At 51.7% G+C, this 17,343-nt stretch overlaps 1 long non-coding RNA gene across 1 annotated transcript; it reads left to right on the forward strand.

Moving 5' to 3' along the window:
* The first annotated feature begins 1,130 nt into the window (after positions 1-1,130).
* LOC144263742 (uncharacterized) lies at positions 1,131-15,927 on the forward strand. Its single transcript, XR_013345844.1, has 3 exons — positions 1,131-1,529; positions 5,627-5,736; positions 12,578-15,927. It is a non-coding gene; the product is annotated as an uncharacterized LOC144263742 (long non-coding RNA).
* Positions 15,928-17,343: the final 1,416 nt, after the last annotated feature.

The following is a 17,343-nucleotide window of genomic DNA, read 5'->3' on the forward strand; positions in this document are numbered from 1 at the left end:
CCTCACTCCTTCACCGAGCTGACCAGCTCAGGGCCACCTGGAATCTCCCGCAGGGACAGGTGGTCGGGGAAACACCTTCGGGGTTTCTCCACTACGGATGCAGTGTGGGGTTGCTGGGCCTGTCCTGCGGGGCCTCGGTCCCGCGGCGTCAGACTTCCACCCGGCACGTCAGGTTCCTTGGCGTGGCGGCCTGCGTGTTTGGCTCTCGAGGGTAACACACGGCGCGTTCGCATGTGTTCGAGTGCAGAGCCCACGTGCTGACATTCCGGTCCCTGCGGTGTTGATCCTCACTACAGTGCCCATTAGGGCCTTAGAGAGGTGATTCATGGCATGGTGGAGCCGTCGGTCCACCCGCCGGAGTATCATGACCAGCAGTTGTAACGTGACGGGGCCTCAACTGTGCTGCCAGCGGAGGGCGCCCCTAGATTTCGCTGGAGCCAGTTCGGGGAACTCCCTCCTTCGCTCTACTCTCGGACCTGGTCCGCCCTGGGCTACGGACCTGAGCGAAAACTGCTGCTCCCCACCGCCAGGGAGGTGGGGTCCGACAGCTCTTTTCCTCAGGGGGGGTTGACCTGGTGGCCGGTTTGCAATGAGAAACTTTCCAGACCTTTTCCCTGGGGTTGACCTGGTGGCCGGTTTGCAATGAGAACTTTCCAGACCTTTTCCTGGGGCTTTTCCCTGGGGTTGACCTGGTGGCCGGTTTGCAATGAGAAACCTTTCCATACCTTTTCCTTGGGCTTTTCCTTGGGGTTGACCTGGTGGCCGGTCGGAGCGGGCTGGATACTGGGGGCTGGTTTGCACTCAAGAGAAAATGGCTGCCGCTTTTCACTGGGGGACCCAGGGGTGCGGGACTAGGGGTGCAGCACCCGCAGGTGTCACTGGGGGAAGGTGGCCGGGGCTGCTGTCAGAACCACACAACATGCCTTGCAGCAGAGACCCCCCCCTAGCGGGGGAGGGGGAACTTTTCGTTTGCGAGGGGGGGCGGTTCAGGCTTTTGGCCCCGGCTGCCAGTCGAGCGAGGAGATCGGGCCAATGGGAGCGTGGGGGGCGTGTCCGGAGAGCGGGTCCCGCCCCCCATCTGCCTCGGCCGCGCCCCTTTTCCCTCATCTAGCCCGATCCCGTCCTGTCCTCACTTGCCCCTTCCCAGTCTCCTAGCTCCCCTTTCGCGCCCCTGCTTCCCCCTAGTTGTTTCCTGCCTCAGCTCCCCCCCGCTCTGCCCCGACTCCTCTCGTCTGCTCCCCTCCCTCTCCTTCTCCCCTTCCTTGCCTGCTCCGCTCAATTCTTCCCTTCCTCTCCCCCGCCCCTCCTTCCTTCCCACCCTTGTTCGTTCCTCACCCCCTCTTCCCTTCCCTTCCCTGGGCATCTGTGGGGAGGGGAGTTTCCCCTGTGACACCAAGAGAAACTCTCTCTCCAAGGCAGGGTCGGTCTGTCTGCTGCGGGTTCCCTGGCTGGTTGCTGGGGAGGTTTTTCAGCGGGTAGAGGCAGCTGGAGAGTGGAAAAGCAAAGCAAAGTTCATGCTGCAGCCTCCGGTAAGAATGCAGAAGTGTGACCGCCAGCCCTGCTCTTTAGCTGGCTAATCTCCCCTGTCTCTAGTGGGTCTCTTGTCTCTGTAGGTTACCTGCTCCTTGTGGGTTCTGCAGGCAGCCGCTGGGCTGGAACTCATTGATTCAGCCGGAGGTGTGCTGAGCCTGGCTTGGCTGGGAGCCTCTCTCCCCACAATGAATATAGCCAACTGCCAGGGAAATGTCTGTTGAGCGGCTGGGACAATAACTAGTGTGCCAGGGAAGGAGCAATGCAGCTGGGGCGCGTGGGGAGCTCTCCCCCTATATATTACTGGGTATTAAGGTCTGATGGTGTGTTTCTTGGTAGCCTGGCTGTAGAAGTGCTGGGGCGAGGGTGTGATGAGAGAGGGGTAAATGGAAATGAGTAGGAATTCTGGATCATTTAGGTACCTGAGATACAGGGAACGCTGGTTTTGAAGCCAGTGGGATTGGTAGTAGACATGGCCCACAGCAGAGTCTGTGTAGAAAGGGGTCTATGGCATTTAGACAATTCTATCAGCACTCAAATGCTGCTACCTTACTGGTGAGTCCGGGGCATGAACCCTTAGTTCCTGCAGAATCTAAGCTTTTATTCTTTTTTTAAAATACCCCATCTTTTCCAGGTTTCAGAGTAACAGCCGTGTTAGTCTGTATTCGCAAAAAGAAAAGGAGTACTTGTGGCACCTTAGAGACTAACCAATTTATTTGAGCATGAGCTTTCGTGAGCTACAGCTCACTTCATCAGATGTATACCGTGGAAACTGCAGCAGACTTTATATATACACAGAGAATATGAAACAATACCTCCTCCCACCCCACTGTCCTGCTGGTATTAAGGTCTGCTGGACAGTGGGGTGGGAGGAGGTTATTGTTTCATATTCTCTGTGTATATATAAAGTCTGCTGCAGTTTCCACGGTATACATCTGATGAAGTGAGCTGTAGCTCACGAAAGCTCATGCTCAAATAAACTGATTAGTCTCTAAGGTGCCACAAGTACTCCTCATCTTTTCCAGGACACTGAGCTCCAGTGGAATTGGTGGGTGCTCAGTGCCTTTGAAAATGGTGCCCTATGTTTCTAGCTCTTCTTTTTAGGAAGAGAAAATTTCCCAGCATGACCTGATGTGGGGCTATCTGTGTGAATCTGGACAACTCCGGGGCAACCTGGTGCTGCTCAGGGCTCTGCTAAGGGGCAGCAGAGAAGTGGGGAAGACCCTAGTGATTTTCATTGCAGCCTTTGGGAACTTAAGGTGTGGCTGTGAAACTAAGAACATGTCAATATCATGCTTAGCACAGCTCTGAGCTGCTGCAGAGGCTGGTATTGGAGCTGTGTGGGAGGCAGCAGCTGCCCAAAATATGGAGCCTGGGGGAAGGGTAGAGTAGCAGACACCCTACCATGCAGCAGCCTCAGGAAGGGCAAGACAGCAATTCTCCCTTCTGGAGCTGGGTGTGTGTGTGAGAGACAGAGAGAGGAACAGGGGAGAAATGATACTTCCTCATGTATCCGATGCCTACAGGCCAGATGCTGAAATGAAAAACAGAGCCCTTGAACAGTACTCCGCTAGCCTTTGTTATGCAGGAGGTCAGACTAGATCATAGGGGTCCCTTCTGGCCCTAAAATCAATGAGTCTAGATGCATATTCAGCTAATTACTATACAAAATAATAAAGCTGGGTCAGTATTAACAGTAAAAGTCGCCCACTTCACGCAAACCAATAACTGTCCACTCTGTCTACTCAGAAAACTTCACACCTCACCCCACGGAGTAGGTCAGAATTGATATCCCCATTTAACAGAGTGGGAAAGCGAAGCACAAAGTGATGACATGACTTGCTTGAGGATACCTAACAAGCCAGTGACAGGACTCCTATCAGTGGGATCACTGATGGGGAGTTCATACAAGAATCAAGGGGCTGGGGAAAAAAACAACAAAACCTCTCATGAGGAAAGACTGAAGAGCCTGGTCTTGTTTACCTGAGAAAGATGATGAAAGAGAGGAGATAAAAGTCTGTATGGTCCAGTGGAGGTAGATTGGGAGCGTCTGTTCTCTGTCTCATAACACAAGAACAAAGGGACATTCACTGAAGTGAAAAGGCTGGAAATTCAAAACTGATCAAAGGAAACACAATTTTCACATGGTGAATAATTACCCTGTGGAACCCACTGCTACTGGATGTTGTTGAGGCTGAAAATGTAGCAACAAAAAGGGACTGGACATTTATATGGATACGAAGGGATTAGGAGGGAAATCTTCGTGGGGGAGGGGGAAATTGGCATAATCTGCCTGCTGTGGGGTTTTTTGAACCTTCCTCTGAAGCAGCTAGTTCTAGCCACTGTCAGAGACAGGATACTGGATTATATCGACCAGAAGTCTGATCCAGTCTGGCACATCCTATGTGATGGGCAGGGCATAAGAAGTTGGACAGAGCCGTACCTAGAGCTGAAGAATCTTGGCTCCCTGCCCCGTGTCCGCTCCTGCTGCCACACAAGGCTGTGGGGTCTGTGTCTTCAGCTATGCAGCATCCCCATGGCTAGAGCCCTGCAAATCTGCAGATCCCCGCGTACCATGTTTGCGGATCAGATGCAGATCCAGATTTGGTATCTGCGCAGGGCTCTACCGGTGTCCCTAGCTTTGGGTGAATTCAACGTAACGCTGTATGTGAAATGAGGAGTTGGCACCTTCTTGTGACTATTTTCTCAAACTTAGACTGACGTGAAGAGGAGACTGATGCAGCCGACTAATTCCTGACGCCATCAGTTTACTCTCTAGGGAAAATTTCCTTATTGCCAAAGCGTCAAATAGAGGGCCTAGATACAGCGGTTCTCAGAACAAATTTTTGGTGGCCTCAGAGTGCAGCCACCAACTCTTGCTGGTGGCCGCTCTCACGCTTTTTCCTAAAATACTTAATTTAGCTTTAGGAAAAACAAATAAATATACGCGGCCAAATCATTGTAATTTATGTATTGCTAGCTAATAAGTCTGCTGTGAAAAGTGATATTAACAAACAGAGAAGTATCACTATTCACAGCAGACTTACTCAGCCCTGTCAACAAGCCTGGGAGAAATTAAGCCCTAGATGGAGTGGGGGTAAGGGGTCCGGGGAGGCGCCGGCAGGAGGCAGTGGAGGGCTGGAGTCCGTAGCCCTGTGGCCAGAGCCTGCTGCCCTGCCACCCCAGGGCTGAAGCCCAAAGCCTGAACCCCACCGCCCTTGGAAGCTGGGAAACTCACCAGCTGCCTGGTTCTCCAGCATTGTGCCCCAGGTATCTCCACAGGGGGAGCAGGGCCCAACCAGTGCTGGCGGCCCCAGCAATCGACACCAAGGCCAGGCATCCAGGAGCAACAGGAGGGGCTGCTATTTTGCCCCGCCCCCCATAACAGTCCATGAGGCTGAGGCCACAAGAAAAGCCCCTGGTGACCGCATTTGAGAACCGCTGGCCTTACACATTTGTTATGTAGAAACTGATGTTCATCTCATTGTGATGACAAAGGAAACCCACGGAGTATGAACTAATGCTGCGTAGTGGTTCTGTGTCTGCAAGGCTGCTGCTTGTATCTCTCCCAAGGCGCGGCAGTGCGGAAGGAGCAAGACCCTGGGCAGTTACACTGCAGCTGTGAGCCCCAGGGAACAGTCAAGAATCCTGTCAGTTGCACTTAGCGGCTGCTTGGGCTAAAGCTGTGATCAGCAGTAAGGAGCACTTCAGCTGTTTGCGCGGGGTGGAGGAGCTGAAAACAGAGGCAGAGGAGGGATAGGGTACAGGGTAGACTATCAAACCTCTTTTACCCTGTGTCTATTTCCTACCCCTCCCACATTCCAAAAGTACCAGGAGTCTTTTTTTTTTGGGGGGGGGGGGGGGGGAAGAGTCTTTTTCTCTTCCATCAACAAAACAGGAGCCCAGGACTGAGGTTGCTACTTGCCAGAGGCCGATAGGAAAGGTGGAAGCAGTTGTGCACTGTCCTTTGAGAAAGCCCTGGTAGGAATCTCCGCACCCTCTCCTTTTCCAGGAGCAGGGGACACTGCGCTTCCAGGTCTCTAGAGGTCCGTGCCAGTTCCTTCCGTCATGTCTAATATTGGCCTTTGCTTTGCAGGTGTCCTGCAATTTTTTTCGGGCCATGGACTGACATGTCCGTAAACTCTGCAAGCTGTTCAAGCAGAGGTGATCCTCCCACAGGGAGGTGTGTTTGTGAAATGCCTTGAGGTAAGGGGGGATATAGAAAGGTAGAATATTGCTCTTATTGGCTAGCATGTTTCTAAACACACGTGATTGCCCAGGGATGTAATGCCAGTGATGTGGGGCAAGGTTGGGCCCTCGTAGTTCAGAACACAGAAACGCGGTGAAACACATTTGAATGGACAGAGTTTAGATCTTGTTGTTTATGAATAATGATGACTGTGTTGGCTGAAATAGTCATCTTATCTCCAGTCTGGGAAAAGCTGACACTGGATCTACTGTGAGGTTATCTAGAATGGGGAGGAGTCATTTAGTTTTTGTTCATCACCATACTTACCTGCTCATTATTGCGCTCAGCTAAACCTCTGCTCCCTGTTTGAGATACAACAGTCTCGTTCCCCTGTAAACGTTAACACTGGAGGCAAGTCCCAGGTCTTAGATAGGATCATGAATGAGCCAGCTAGCTGGGCCGCTAGGCTAGGTGGTGGGGGTCACCTGGTCAGAGTGCTTGAAGCAGGTTAAGCTGAGTCTCTGAGCCAGAAAGGGGAACCTGGACTTCCAGGGTACATCTACATTGCACTAAAAAACGTGCAGAACCAAGACTCAGCCCGGGTCAGTGAGCTCAGGCTCTGGGGGTTAAAATAGCAGTGTAAATGTTCAGGCTCAGGCTGGGCCCAGGCTCTGAGACCCTCCCCCTGTGGGTCTCTTATTGCAGTGTAGACATGCACCTGGTTTCCTAGCGTTAAGGATCGGATGAGGGCTGCAGAGGGTCATGATGTTTGGTTTCTTACTGAGGTTTTGAATGTGTCCATTTCAGCCTTTTGAGATGCTGGGGTACCATGGTGATGGGGGTTGGTGGTGGGGGTGAAAGAGGTTGTAAATGGTCGTAACAATAATATTAAAAAGGCAACACAATAAAATTCGAAAGATGGTGTGCAGGAGGTTTGGGGGAGGGAGGCCATGTCTGGGCAAATGGAGAATGAGCGAGATCTTATTTTAAAGGACGCTTTGTAAAACTGCCTCCCCGTGTGAAACAGTGCCACTGAGCAGAGCGGCGCAGGCCAGCTTGCCGTTCCAACAGAGCACATGGGACGGTGGGATTGCTTGATCAAGCCATCCTCAGGCAGCACGGTGTTCAACAGGTTCCAGATGCTCTGCGCAGCCTGGATGCTCCATAGCAGAGGAGCGGGGAGGGGTGATCAGCACGTGCAGTATATGGCGTCTGCACAGTTAATTGGCGGCTCACCTTGCCCCTCACTCCCTGAGCAAAGCTGGAAATGGGCCAGAATTAGAGGAACACTATCAACGTCTTGAGGCCAACATAGGGAGTAAACTCCTAGTGTCCCTCCCCGGAGCATGGTCGCTGTATCAACACAACTCCTTGGTGCTAACGCTCCAGCAGTGGTCCCCAAATTGTGGGGTGCGTCTCCCTAGGGGGGGTGCAGAGGAATGTTCAGTGGGGTGTGGTGGGGCCTTGCCAGCACCCGTGGGGAGTGAGTGTCACCCAGCCCCCCTCCGCCCCCAGCTCTGCTCCGGCCCCGCCCCCAAATGCGGCTCCGCTCCGCACTCCAGCCCCTGGCTGCAGCTCGGTTCCCAGCCCTGCTCCGGCCCCAGACCCACCCCAGCTGCAGCTGCAGCCCCAGCCTCAGCCCCCCTACCGCTGTCTGCACACCCTTCCCCCCCAAGAGGTATGGTCCCAGCCCCGAGGGGGGGTGTGCAGATGGGTGAGGGGGGCACAACCGTGAAAAGTTTGGGGACCACTGCACTACGGCTAAGCAGGAGATGCCCGTTCCATTCTGAGTCACATTTTCACTTGCTCGCAATGTTCTCAAACAGAATTCCTTTGGGGCTTCACTTCCCCGGGCTTGGTTTGGCCCACTGGAGATTTTTGTGAAGGAAATTTGGCACAAACTTGGTTGTGCTTCTTTTTCTGGGTTTATTCCAGCAGGACGAATGTGCGTTTTGGAAGGAAACTGTGCCAGCATTTTTCATATGGAGAATACTTAAAGTTGGCTTTATTGTACATTTTCTTCACTGACCTGTCAGCGAAAGGTCTTCCTTTAAGACCTCCTTAGGTAAGGGCACCTCAGCCAAGGCTGGCCATATCAAGACTATCTCAGCGGAGGGCCCTGTTGTATTTATTTAGATGGATTAAATGAGCCAAAGCTGTTAATATAACCCAGGCACTGTCCAACCTTAAACAGTGGTAAATAAGGTCTGAGGTTTGGTACACAGACTTCAGCCTGCTTCAGAGCAGGGCAAACACATTACTAAAAGTCCTTCTGCCCTTTTATTATACAGAAAAGAAAGAAAACCAGAGAAAGCATTTGAAATGGAAAGTACTGAGTCAGGCTTTGATTTTAACACCATCCCTTGCTCCATTTGCCTTTAGCTGGAGAGAGTTTTCAGAAGGAAAAAGCCCCTTGACTGACAGTCTCTTAGTACTTACCAAAGATGGTAATAACCATCCTTCAGTGGAAAGAGAAGTGAGTTGAGATGGATTGGAGCTGTTGTTAAAGTCAGATACCGTTTCATCCCAGGTGGTGGCTGGGTTTCAGCTGGAGCCGGCAGAGGTGGTGATGTCATCTGGGTCCCTCTCTCTGGCCCAGTCTGGCCCAGACATCCCTCCGGATCAGGAGGACAAAGGCCCAGGGTCCCAGGAGACAGTGGGGGTGGCAGCCATGATGGTGACACTCACTCCAGCAGCCTCCATTTGTTCTTCCCTAATCTCTCCCCAAAGTCTCTTTCTTGAAGGACTCACAAAGGGAATGGTGGGTGGAATAGCCTGGCCCCTCATTCTTTTGTCCACGCGTGAAGCCTAATATCTGACACATCAATGCTGGTCTATTCATTTCCAGGTCTATATCTTCTCTTTTTACCCAGCATGGTTTCAACACCACTGTCCTTGAGTTATCACAGTGTGGTCTCTTTTTGATCTGGGCTAATCCAGTCTCTCTAGCCAGTTCTTGTGCACCTGCTTATAACACACATTACTGAACACTACTGGCCCTACTGTCCATCAACACTTGCCTTTATAGGTTATGGTGACATCTCATGAACTTTCATAGACTTTTTACAACTGAGCTCACCATTAGGGTCAATTTGTCAGTCCAATCATCACAACAGTCCCCATGGAAACATGCCTCAATCCAAGCCCTCCCTGTTAAGGCCACTGCCCTCAAGGACATGTTTCTTCAGGGCTCGTGTGCTCCAGACACCTCAGAGAAAAGTGATCTGCTAAAGAGGCTGAAGTGCGCCTACAGCATCTTTGATTTCGGACAATGAAATCTGGTAAACCAGTGGTTCCCAAACTTTTCAGGGTCATGGCCCCCCTTACCCCTCTCAGTACCCTTTTCCTCCCCCCACCCCCTGAGACACAGACAGGGGTAAGAGGGCTGAGACTGGGGCTGGGAATGGAGCTGCGGCCAGAGGCTGGGGGCTGGACTGGGGCTGGGGCCAAGGCCTGGTGCAGAGCTACAGCCGGGCTGTGGTCCGGGGCTGAGGCTATGGGGCCGGGATTGGGACCAGGAGCCACGGATGGGGCCAGAGCAGAGCTGGGAGCGGAGCGGGGCTGGGTGGCGCTCCCTCCACACCCCCTGTGGGGGCTGTCCCAGACCCCGTCGTGCCCTCCGAACGTTTCTCCTTGCCCCCCCAGGGGGGCGCACCCCACAGTTTGGGGACCTCTGTGCTAGATTGTGGAATAGTCCCCCATCGCTTGGGATGCTTAAGGCTGGACAAAGGCCTGGATCCTGGATTGTATGGAAGGATCCTGGCCCGGCCCTGGGGAATATGGTCCAGACAGGCTCCAGCAAGGCGCGCTCTGCTCTGCCACAGAGGAATACGCTAGGGGGTGAAGTTCTGTCATTCTCACCTGGCAGCAGCTTGCCAGCTGGCAAAGGGCTGGGGCAATGGAAACAAAGCCCCTTTCGGCTGCGGCCCAGAATCGATCCTGCCCATTAGCGAATTACAGACTCTGATTGAATTACCAGAGCTACCCTGGGATGCTCTCACCAACCAAGCTGATGGGTCTCTGGAAAGTGGATAGGTTTCATCCGTGGTCATAATTACTTCCAGCACCTGGCGGGGTTCTGGACAGTCACATGAGCTGACAGGCCCTGAAGCACAGAGAGACAAATACAACGTGTCAGTAACAACCAGCCAGGAGAAAGATCACCTCGTTCCTGTGCCAAACGGCCATAAAGTCGCCTGGGAGAAGGTCGGGGTCCCAGGTGAGGGCTTTGGGCAGTGAAATATTTTAATGCCAAAACCAGCACATTTCAGAGGAGGGATTCTATGGTCATTGTTATTCCATCAATTCTTAGCATGATCGTCACACAAATCTTTCCCCACATGGCGTGTCAGAAACGTAAAGGCACCTCCCCCAGCTCCGAAAAGCCTGTCTACGTTCGACAAGACACAGGACAGCCATTCGGGAGGGGGATACCAAGGAGGGCTTTGAAGGACAGGAGAGCAGCTTTCGGGGCTGCAGGACAGCAGGCAGGACGCTGAGCGCAGGAGAAGGAGAGGAACAAAAGTTGGGAGCAGGAAGGAGGGGATGGGAAATAGCAGTGGACACGTAGGTGTGGGGTAGAAAGCATGTGTGGGTGTGGATCCGACGCAGGCAAAGAGAGGGAGCCCTGCAGCCAAGCACTCATGGCCAACCCTACGCCAACGAACCAGAAAGGGCGGGGGAGTAAGAAAATCAGATCGACTAGCCCCCTTGTTTCCAGGGACGTCAGCATTCACCTGCTGCGATAAAGAAGCAACACAGGGCCCTGGCTGGTGCCGGGGACGGGGGAGGTTCTCAGCCCAGTTCCGAGCAGGCAAACGGCCACATCACGTGCTAGTGTGTTTCCAGCCAATGCCTCTTATCCACCAGCAGCGACATCCTCCTGCACACGCGGGTGCCCTTTTCTCATTTGACTCTTCTTCCAAATGCCGTTTCTCCTCCCTCCAGCTAACATGACCAAAGGCCACCCCGGGAAGAGGTGTCTGGAGAGCCAGTCACAGCTAATTTGTCTGCAGGCCTCCTTGGGCACCTCCGACTTCAGAGACGGCAGCCAGCTGCTTCCTTCTGTAGCTTGCCGGACGGATGTCCCGGAGGGGCAACCGGAGACGTGGGGTTTATAGTCGAGCAAAGGGCAAAGCGGCTGCATGTACCATCAGCGTCCCTCGGTTACCATGGGACGCGTGGGCGTTCTCGCTGCAATGGCAGGACCTGGTGTGGAAAACAAGCGATAGGAGGGATAAAGCGGGCAGGGAAAGAGACGCTGGTCAGGGTCAGGAGGCTCAACCCAGTTTTCTTCCACCCAGCTGCGGGATCTGTAGGAGTGATGTCTCCGTTCCCGCTCCCCACCCTAACAGGGAACAATGCTTTTTCTTCAAAAAGCAATGGCGAATCAGGGCCCTACAGGATGTGCTTGCGGCCCAACGCACACCCCCTCCCTGTGCTATATTGCCCCGCCCCAGAGCGCCCTCTTGTGGCTTTCTAGACTGGCTCCCGCCTGTCATGTACGGCTGGTACAGGGCAGGTTGCTGATCAGGCACTTGTACCAGATGTGGACTGGCTCCCGGGCTTCCTTCCCCGAGGGACACACCGGGGACATGTTCTCTGTATGGTCATGTAATGTACTGCCAGGAGTGGCTGTTGTGTGCTGATAAGGCATGTTACACATGTCAACACTGAGCAGCTGAACGTATAGTCCAGCTTAACCTTCTATTATACTGCCACTGGGACCTGTCCCTCTGGCTAGAGACGCCTAACATCCGACCCTTCCTGCGTGACAGTGTCCTCCTTCCAGTCTATCGCGATGTCCTGCACCAGTGTTCAAGCCAATGTAGGAAATCCCAGCCAGTTTGCTGCCCCGTTAGATCCTCCCTCCAGAATTTGGCTACCACCAGACCTGTTTCTCTGCTGCTGTGTTTAAGATCTCCTCCTCCTCTGCCATGCTCTTCGTCCTTTCCTCAGGACCTCTCATTCCTGGGACACCAACTGCTCCCCTTGAATCTGGTTGCTGTCCTTTCCCCCGGTCCCTAACTCACAGAGACTGCTTCCCTTAAGTTATGGGCCCATTCCAGGCATTGATCCTATCCCCTGCAGCCTCCTTTCTCAGTACTTCTGGATAGGGTCTGTGACGCTAGCAGACCAGCTCATGCCAAGGTCCCCATGTCTCAGCTGAACACTGACAAATACATGGCTGAAATCAGTCTGGCTCAGCTGTACGTTAGTATTGTTAAAACGGGGATTAGGGTTATAAGAAGGTGTTTAGTGCTGAGACTTTACTGAATACTTGTGAGTTGCTCTCTGCATTAGTCTGATATAACATCTGTATTCCACATTGTAAGGTACTATTTGAGCGGTTGTATTGTGAGCCTCTGTGACCGTGTAAATCATCAGACAGGAGAGAGACAGTAACTGGTGTGAAGTGCTGGTCTCCAGCAGAAGGTGTTACGTCCTGCCCAACAGGGAAGGGGCATTGACACCAGACAAACTATTGTGGGACATTAAAGAGGACAAAAGACATTGGCTGTTCTGCCCTCCCTCCATGAAGATGAGTTGTGCAAGTGGATTCCTTCCGTCAGCTGAGTTCTCAGCTCAGAGCACATGGGGGGAAGGGAATAAAAACCCTTAACAAGAAGGAACTGGATCTCTATGATGCCTGGACTCTGGAGTGGCAAGGTTTCTAGGCATAAGCAAGAGAACCCCAATGTGTAGCCTGAGTTAGTCCTAAAAAGACATACAAAGCTTGCTTATCATAGAAGCTTTGTATTATCTTTTTAAATTTAAGATTGAACTCATTAGTGTATCTATGTTTACTTGCTTTAACCTTGTAAATGACTCTTTCCTTTTTAATAAATCTGTATATAGGTTATCATAGGATTGGCTGCAAGCATTGTCGTGGGTATGAGATCTACAGTGCAACTGACCATTCCTTTGGGACCGGGAGTAACCTGGATGTTGCTGTGATTCTTGCTGTAACAGACCAGCTGTCACAAAGGCAGGCTCACCATGGGGACAAGAGAGATCAGCGCACCCAAGGGGATGTCTGTGACCCCACCGTTAGCTGTTATCGTGCCTGAGGCATTTACATTGGATAACTAGTTGGAATCTAAGTACTGAACGGACAACCAGCTGGGTTTGTGCTCTGCTTCCTAACAGTCTGCCCCAAGGTTGGTTCTCATGCTCTTGTGCCCCTGCAGGACAGCATGACAGGGTCTGCTCTGACCTCATCTCCTAGGTAAGGACCCAACACTTCCTCACTCCTGGGCCTTCTTACCTTGACTGCCTCCACTTCCATCCATTTCCTAAATCCCCTCTTCCACCTGACCACCCCCTCCCCAGATGGTACAGACCAGGTGGATCAAGCACTCCAGATGGTCCACAAGCATCAGTTCCAAGCCGGGATTCCCTAATGAGCCCCAGCCAAGTCTAATTCCCCCATCCCTTCCTATAGATGGATGGAGGCCCCTGAAAGGGGCCAAGTCACCCCATGACACTACCTGACAACAACAGATTGGTGCACACAATCCCGCACACGCAAGCTAGCCTATAATAACAAACCGCTGTGTGCAGCCCACTGTCGCTGAGCTAACCAGCAATCCCCTGGCATCTATTTAAACCCTGCAAGCATGTTAATACATGCAATAGCCACCCTTCCCCTTCCCCTTCCAAGTGTAAAATATACCCAAAGGCTGAGAATCGGGTGGTTATGAGAGCAGGAGACTTTGCTGTTATAGTAAAAGCTAAAATGTGTTTGTTTGGGTAAAGTAGGAGGTGCTCGTGTCAATAACAGCAAGCGCTGTGTGAACTAGAAACCTGAGAGACAAGCTGAACTGTCGCATGACTCACCAGCACTGGGCTCTGCACGCCGCTTTGTTCTCGTGGGGTCACTCACCAGCGCTGAGATGTACGTTCTTTGTTATTGTAGGGTCACTCCAAGCACTGGGCTTTGCACACTGGTTTCTTATCGTAGGGTCACTCCTGCATGCTGGGTTCTGCACACTGCGTTGCTGTTGTTGTAGGGTTGCTTATGAGTCCTGTACTACAGAATTTAAAGATAGAAAAAAATCCTCACAACCCCCCAAACTACCTGGCTAATGCAACAGGCATTTATAGTCACTGAGGCCAGTCCACAGGAGGAGACATGTCCTGCTGTCTGGAGTGGCTCACAACCTCAGGCCAGGCTTCCAGAAAAAGACAGATCCCCCAAGCTGATGGTGAGTTCTATAGTTAGATTTCACCAAGCCAGTGACAAATGTGAACACCTGGATCCCTCTACCAGTCTTACCCTGGAGTCACAGACAGTCCTCTAAGACTCTCCAGTCTATCTTGCCACCCCAACAAACCGGACATTGTGATAAAAGGCAGTGGTGCAAGTAGAAATCATTTCTTGCCGGTACTGCACTCATGGGAGGGACACAATGGGGGGCACGTGACCTCCCTAGATGACCCTCCCTGTGACTCCTCCCACCCTACCCCAACCAGGGGCCCCCACACTCTCCCCATCCCCTCCGACACCTCCCTTTGTATATACAAACATCAACATGCTTAACAACTCACTTTCCCCCCACATATGTAGTATTTCAGTCTGTTTATATGGAATATGGGAGCTGGGTGAGGAGCCATTTCAGTATATGTCTGACTTCTTAAAAGACAAATTTTAAGAAGAACTGTATCCTAAACTGCTTTATGGTATTGTACCTAAACATTGCATTTCAATGGGGGATTCAACTTCCTTTATAGGAACAGACTCCTGAAACGCTTACCAGTCCACAAAAGTGGTCCATAGTCATGCAGATAGTCCCATTGTCTTCCATGGGATTGATCAAATGATGAAGGGTTTACAGTGTTAGGTTCCAAGTTTGTAAATTGTTCTGGATGAAACTGCCAATGCCTGGGCTCTCAGATCAGAAGGAGTGTCAGTCACGTAAAGGTGGGCAGATGTGTGATACGTCTTAGCTCCGTTGAGGGACATATTTTCAGCAAAGTTCTTGGCAGATTCCTGAGGCAGCCGGTTTAAGGCCCTCTGTGTCCGGCATTATCATCTTCACTTATAGTTCTCTCACCCACAAAGCTGGAAAAGGAGGCATTTGTTTTGCTGCTCCAGTTCCAGTTCACAAAATGCATGTTAGACTAGTTTGGCTGCAAAGAAGAATTCTGTGTACACTGAGGACAACACCTGATTCCCGTTGGGCTGCAGAACTGGGCTGACATCAGAATCCAAACATCCGCTGGTCAGTGCAGGCAGAGGCATTCCTCTGCTGATTTGGACTGGATGTGATGCAGTATGGGTGTCACGGATAATTCAGACCAATGGGGAGAAACAGAATCAAAACCACTATTTAAACACCTTCTGTCCGCCCCACCCCTCCCCTCTTGAGGACTCCTGACCAACTTAACAGCACAATACATATGCTAGAAAACTTAAACAAAGCCTTTGTCTAAGTTTGATAGCATATGTATTGTGCTCATAAAGCCATTTAAAGAATGAATGCCCTCCCTAGCTGTGTTCTGCTCCTTCAAGGAGCGGAGTGCAGCCCCCCCTAGCCTGCTCTGGAGCGGGGCCTAGCCCCAAGTCTTTCCGGTACCCCGTACCCGCTAAAAACTCTTGCGGTACTGCATACTGGAGGGTATCGCCCTACCAGAACTCCTGATAAAAGGTCACTTAAACAAAAATCCGCACTGCGTCAGGTTGCTCCCAGACCCAAGAGACCAGTCACTTACCCCAGAGCAATCGGTACTCTAGATCTTACACCAAAGACAACGCTGACGGCCAATTCTATGGTAAACTAACTCAAGGTTTATTAGCTAAGAAAAGGAAATGAGGATTATTGAGGGGGTAAAACAGGTAAACTATATGCACGGGTGAGTCACAGTGTGTAATTCCAAATGGTGGCCGTGATAAAATAAACAGCCAGTTTCCAAAAAAGTCTTTTCAGGATACCCGGATTGGGTCTGGGGATCTTCACTTTGTATCTAGTGCACTTCCCTGTTAGAGTACAGAGAGGCAGGATATTCTTATAGCTTCTTCTCACAGAAAAAAAGCGGACAGTGTCACTACCCACGTGGGCTTTCCCTTTGATGATGGTGAATGAGGAATGCACCTTGAGTCTCTGACCTCTGGTCATCACACACAATGGCCACTGGCTTTGAAATTAGCTCTTTTCTGTTAAAGCTCTTCATTTGCATTCAACAAGGCTTCTTTCTTGTCTGATGGGTTATTTAGTTACAGGGTCTACACAGTGTAAATGTTTGCTCCTATGTTATAATGGGATACAGATAAGTGAAAACAATGCAGGTAACATCCCACTCGTGTTCATGGCGTTTAAATCCCAAATACACTCATACACATTTAACAATCCCTCTGAACTACACTAACACACAAGTGAATTGGCCTGGGGCTCTGGCCGGAGCTGGCACCCGGTCTGCCAGTGTCACAGGTGAGGCCAGCCCCTCGGAGACATGATCACAAGCACTATGCCAGTCTATTGCCCACGTATTGAGAGGATCAGGCTCTGAATGGGGACGCAGGAGCTCAGGTTCTGACTCTGCCACAGACTCTCCGTGTGACCTTAGGCCAGTCATTTCAGCCCTTGGTACACTGGAGATGATAATCCGTCCTTTCTCCCATCTCCTCTTGGTTTAGACTGTAAGATGGCTGGGACAGGGACTGTTTCATAGAATGTGTCTGACCCTGGCTAGGGCCTCCAAGAGCTTCTGGAACACAAGCAGTGGATAAAATATCTCCCAGTGCAGTCCCCAGAGCTGCTAGCAGACCCTCCTCCCCCTCAGCTGTCTGCCTTGTTCAACAGGATGCTGCCAAGTTGGGCCCTGAGCCTAGTGTGTTTTAAAGAGCCAAGGAATCAATAATCATTTGTGTGCCAGACTCTCAATTAACATCAGCTCTTGCTGCGAGCTCCTGAGGGAAGCTGAATATTTAAAACCTCCCCCTGGTTTTAATCACATTTCAGAGGCAGGCAGATACTGTTGGGCTTGTGCTGTTTATTGAAACAGACCAATGCAGATCACTCCTGAGTGGGACAATCGTGGGCTTACGGAGAAGCAATAATAACACTCTGCCCATCACCTTCCAACCAACAGCCTCCATGTGCTTTATATTCATGAATGACTGAAGCCTCACAGTGTCCCTGAGAGGTATCTACAGATGGGCAAACTGAGGCAGGGCGAGTGGCTGTGACCTTGCCAAGATCATGGTGAGTTGGGAAGAGACCAGACCTCTTGACTCTTCAGCTGCTGCTCTAGCCACAGGGCCACAACTCGACGCATTTGATAGTCCTCTTCATCCCAGCCTGCAGCTCTCCCCCGGCCGTCAGAAAGGACCCCGGCCCTCAGACCCTCTCCTTGCTCTTCCAGCAACAGATCTAAGCTGTGTCCCGACATAGGCCTGGGCATAAAGAACTTGCCTCATTTCTGAGTGGACACGATTGGGAAGGTCGCTGGCTCGGCAGGCTAGAGACAGGATGCCTGCACTAGCTGAGACAAGGGGTACCATTTACAAGGGACAGGCTAAGCTTGGGATGCAAGGCGAGGTGAACAGCAGGTGGTGCATGGGCAGTGTGTGGCCAGAGCGTGCTGTGCAGAGATTGCGTCCTCTGGGTTGACCAAGCCAACCC

This window comes from Eretmochelys imbricata, chromosome 4, assembly GCF_965152235.1.
Source record: "Eretmochelys imbricata isolate rEreImb1 chromosome 4, rEreImb1.hap1, whole genome shotgun sequence".
Lineage (NCBI taxonomy): Eukaryota > Metazoa > Chordata > Testudines > Cheloniidae > Eretmochelys > Eretmochelys imbricata.